The 5541-nt window shown below is 41.3% G+C and overlaps 1 pseudogene; it reads left to right on the forward strand.

Annotated features, from left to right (window-relative positions):
- LOC107709762 (PDZ domain-containing RING finger protein 4-like) overlaps positions 1-5541 on the forward strand; it is a 35756-nt pseudogene that overhangs the window by 25312 nt on the left and 4903 nt on the right.

The following is a 5541-nucleotide window of genomic DNA, read 5'->3' on the forward strand; positions in this document are numbered from 1 at the left end:
ATTAAGACAAAAAAGGTTGCCAAGGTTAGGGTTAGTTTTTTTTTCTCTTTTTTATACAGTAGTGAAAATCATAAATTAATGAAAATTTAGTGATTAAAAAATTTGCAACTTAAACATGTGAAAAATAAGGGTTACTTAAAATTAATAATAAATGAAATAAAATATAATAAACCTTAAACTTATTTTATTTAAACTATTTTTAACCTGAAATAAAAATGAATAAAAGGTATATAAACATTAAAATTGCAACACAATTACTACAAATTTTAAATGAAAATGAAAACAGAGGCGTATAATATATATATAATATATATATATATATATATATATATATATATATATAACATCAAAATAAAACTAATTCAAATATTAACAATAACTCTAATAGTACCTCAGTGATACTAAAATAACATTGATTTTAGTACATTTTCATAATTTCTCAGAATATTAAAAATTATCATTCAAATACTTTTATATTTTGGGTGGAAATAAAATTAGTAGAACGTTCTAAGAAACATTGTTTAACCTTTAAATAACATTCTAATCACGACAAGAAAGCTGGACATTTTAACGGTCTTAGAATATTAAAATAAACGTTCAAATAACATATTTTGAGTGAAACTAAAGTTAGAAGAATGATGTAAGAAGTTTGTAGTTTGAGAGTGTAGAGGAACTGATCCACTTACATCATTCGCAGTGCATCATGGGAGTGAACAGACAGATTCTCATTTCCATAGTAACACTGAAAGATTGCTGGATTGGGCTTCAGGATAAAGAGTTCTTCACCGGGAGTCTGACGCAGAAACAAACATCATCACATAATCTCTCAATGCACATCATAATGGGCCAAAAAAGCTTCATCTTCTTAATGCAGAATGTAAGGTGTGCCACTTTGTGCTGTTTCAGGAGGAGCCGTGGCTGGATGATGAGCACAGCGAATTCTTAGAGGAGCTGAAGATGGAAATGCTGGAGGAGCAGAGGAGAGAAGAGGAGGAGGAGACGAAGAGAGCGGCTCGAGAGGAAGAGGAGGAGGTCAGAGCAAATCTCACTGCACTGCGGTTCAAATGTTCACAGTGCAAAACATGTACACTTATTTCAGACATTTTCATGCAGTTTAACTTACAGAAATAAATAACTAAAACTAATCAATAAAAACTGGATAAATACTATATAGACATATTTAAAATTAAAATTAAATGACAAAAACACAACAAAATTACTAAAACCTTCATTAAAATGAAAATGAAACCAGAGAACATATAAATAAAATCAATTCAAAATATTAACAAAGCTATAATATTTAATTATTTTGAATTGTGATTTTATTTTTATGTTTTCTGCTTTCATGTTAATTTTAGTTAAAGTTTAGTGTTTTTGTTAAAAGTTCATTTTTGTGTTTTTGTCATTTTCAGTAGGTTTTGTTTAGTTTTTTTGTCTATATAGTATTTATTCATTTTTATTTCAGTTGCAGAAATAAAATAAGCTTAGGTTTTATTATATTTTATTTTATTCAGTTAACATTTATGTTATTTCAAGTAACTAAAATGTTTTTATGGTTTTAGTTTTTAATTTTCTTACTCAGTATTTTTGTCTTGTTTTTTATATCTAATAAATATCTAAATGTTTTTAAATTAAGATACATTTACTTGAGAAGCAAATTGACCTAAAATATAAAGTCTTATCTCAAAAAATGATCAAAATTAAGCGTTTTTATGGGTTTTAACTCTGAATTAAGTTTATTTTTTGTAAGATATAAGATATTTGTTCTTAATTTTGATAAATTTTTCAGAAAACAAGACTTGTCATTTTGCATCTCATGTAAGAATCTTTATATATTTGTACTAAAAAACAAGTCAAAAATACATTGCTTTTATTAGAAATGAAAGAATGATAGATTCTGAATCATTTCTTGTTGCGTATGTGTCTGTCTGAACATCCAAACAAACGCAGATAATCATGCGTTCCTACCGTGTCCCAAATGAACATGGAAACTCACTAATGAAGTCTCGGTAGACGCTGGTTTCGCTTGAATGATTCTAACTCAGAATCTCCCTGCAGACCAGACAAACTCAAGACGAAAGCATCACGGCGTCCTGCTCTTACAACCACCAGAAGATCATCGATCCGACGGCCGCTTCGGAGAAGAGCGTCCTCGCACAGATCCAGAAGAAGCTATCGCGGTGTCTGCGCCAGAGCTCTGCGTCGGGACGGAGCGGAGCGGAGAAGGACGAGCGCTGTCGGCAGCTCCTGGAGCTGAAGTGTCAGATCCGCAACAGCGGCGAGTACGACCTCTTCTACGCTCGCAGCAGCACCATCGAGTGCAGCCTGACGGAGCCCAGCGGCGTGGAGCACGATATCCGCATGCTCAACGAGGATCTGCGCAGCATCCAGATGGAGTGCCAGAACATCATGAAGGCGCATCAGCTGGGATCCCGCAAGCTGGCGGACATCAGCGAGCATCCCGAGAAGTCGGACAAGGACAGTTCGAGCGCGTACAACACGGCCGAGAGCTCGCGCAGCACACCGCTAACCATGGACCGCTCTCCGGAGCGCCGCAGGGTCAGCCTGACCAACCAGAAGAACCTGCTGGCGCTCCGAAGGGTGCCGAGTGGCAGTCCCGACCACAGCAACCCATCTGAGTCCGAGCAGATGCCTCCCGAAGGCTCCCACTCGCGAATCCCCACTCGGTGCCAGCGGCCGGTGGACGACCCGGTGCATGCGCGACAGCACCAGAGCTACGTGCAGCTGATCCAGCAGCAGTCGACGGTGGAGTTCACCCTCAGCGGTCCGCAGGTCGCACGGCCTTCCGAACCCAAGATGGAGTGGAAGGTCAAGGTCCGGAGCGACGGAACCAGGTACCAGTCTTTACTTCGTTACTGTACTTAACTACATTTTTCAAGTATCTGTATTTTACATTTTATGTAAGAATCTTTATATATTTGTACTAAAAAACAAGTCAAAAATACATTGCTTTTATTAGAAATGAAAGAATGATAGATTCTGAATCATTTCTTGTTGCGTATGTGTCTGTCTGAACATCCAAACAAACGCAGATAATCATGCGTTCCTACCGTGTCCCAAATGAACATGGAAACTCACTAATGAAGTCTCGGTAGACGCTGGTTTCGCTTGAATGATTCTAACTCAGAATCTCCCTGCAGACCAGACAAACTCAAGACGAAAGCATCACGGCGTCCTGCTCTTACAACCACCAGAAGATCATCGATCCGACGGCCGCTTCGGAGAAGAGCGTCCTCGCACAGATCCAGAAGAAGCTATCGCGGTGTCTGCGCCAGAGCTCTGCGTCGGGACGGAGCGGAGCGGAGAAGGACGAGCGCTGTCGGCAGCTCCTGGAGCTGAAGTGTCAGATCCGCAACAGCGGCGAGTACGACCTCTTCTACGCTCGCAGCAGCACCATCGAGTGCAGCCTGACGGAGCCCAGCGGCGTGGAGCGCGATATCAGCATGCTCAACGAGGATCTGCGCAGCATCCAGATGGAGTGCCAGAACATCATGAAGGCGCATCAGCTGGGATCCCGCAAGCTGGCGGACATCAGCGAGCATCCCGAGAAGTCGGACAAGGACAGTTCGAGCGCGTACAACACGGCCGAGAGCTCGCGCAGCACACCGCTAACCATGGACCGCTCTCCGGAGCGCCGCAGGGTCAGCCTGACCAACCAGAAGAACCTGCTGGCGCTCCGAAGGGTGCCGAGTGGCAGTCCCGACCACAGCAACCCATCTGAGTCCGAGCAGATGCCTCCCGAAGGCTCCCACTCGCGAATCCCCACTCGGTGCCAGCGGCCGGTGGACGACCCGGTGCATGCGCGACAGCACCAGAGCTACGTGCAGCTGATCCAGCAGCAGTCGACGGTGGAGTTCACCCTCAGCGGTCCGCAGGTCGCACGGCCTTCCGAACCCAAGATGGAGTGGAAGGTCAAGGTCCGGAGCGACGGAACCAGGTACCAGTCTTTACTTCGTTACTGTACTTAACTACATTTTTCAAGTATCTGTATTTTACATTTTGAGAAACTTTTACTTCACTATATTTCAAAGCATAGTGTCGTACTTTTTACTTCACTACAAACATGTCGTTCTTCATTATTTTGAACTGGAGAAATTGTCACCAACTCCGAGACGTGATAGCGGTGTCCGATTCATGAATGAGCTGATTCTTTTCAATAAAGATGTTAAATAAGTAAACAACTCACTGATTCAAATGATCAGAGTCAGAGCGAATCTCTAATCAATGACTCACTGATTCAAATAATCGAGTCAGAGCAAGTCTCCAGTCAACGACTCACTGATTCAAACAATCCAGTCAGAGCAAGTCTCCAATCAACGACTCACTGATTCAAATGATCCAGCCAGAGCGAGTCTCCAGTCAACGGCTCACTGATTCAAATAATCGAGTCAGAGCGAGTCTCCAGTCAACGGTTCACTGATTCAAACAAACCAGTCAGAGCGAGTCTCCAATCAGTGACTCACTGATTCAAATGATCCAGTAAGAGCGATTCTCCAGTCAACGGCTCACTGATTCAAATGATCCAGTAAGAGCGAGTCTCCAGTCAAGGGCTCACTGATTCAAATAATCGCAGTCAGTGACTCACTGATTCAAATGATCGAGTCAGAGCGAGTCTCCAGTCAAGGGCTCACTGATTCAAATAATCGCAGTCAGTGACTCACTGATTCAAATGATCGAGTCAGAGCGAATATCCAGTCAGTGGCTGCATTCGAAACCGCATACTTCCCTACTATATAGTAGGCAAAAAGCAGTAGGCGAGCGAATAAGTATGTTTGAACTCTGAGTATTCATAAAAAAGTAGGCGAGAATTACCTGGCTGGTGCACTAATTCTTGCGAATTATGAGTACGTATACTTAAGTTGCGTTCGAATATGCCTACTTACCTACTATATAGTAGGAGAAAATAGTACGTGAAGAAAGAAGTACGTTCGAAACTGCAGTATTCATAAAACAGTATGCGAGAAATCCCCAGATGTCCTACTGCTTCAGTCCAGATTCTGAAGTGCTCATCGATGGATACTCTTCTATCCCAGAAGCCCACGGGAGAGGATACGTCATCATCGAACGTGACGGAGAACAGAGACGAGGGTGTTTACAAATGTGAGTATTACAAACTGAATTTGCTGAACTACTGTAGAGTAAACTGTTCAATTGTTGAAGGTGTAAAGAGGCTAAACAGTATAGTATATTTGTGATTTTGCTGTAAAAACACGTTTTATTATGTGTAGCGAATAGGGGAGCTCCAGTAAGCACACGTACTTCACCAAAGTGCATTTACATAAACCATATACATCTTAAAGATGATTACTAAATGTCTATTTAATATGTGACAGGAAAATGTTCTAAAAGAATTACAGATGAGCACATCACAACATGAACAGACATCTGAGTGATGTGTGTTATTATGTAGAATTCACTGCTGTAAGTAATGTAAATAAACAATTCTACATAGAGTAACTAAACATACGTTATCTCTTTTATTTGTCCATTAGTACTGTTGATAAATTGTGGAGCACTTGT

Source organism: Sinocyclocheilus rhinocerous, unplaced genomic scaffold (assembly GCF_001515625.1).
Source record: "Sinocyclocheilus rhinocerous isolate Xijiao unplaced genomic scaffold, SAMN03320098_v1.1 scaffold1468, whole genome shotgun sequence".
NCBI classification, from domain to species: domain Eukaryota; kingdom Metazoa; phylum Chordata; class Actinopteri; order Cypriniformes; family Cyprinidae; genus Sinocyclocheilus; species Sinocyclocheilus rhinocerous.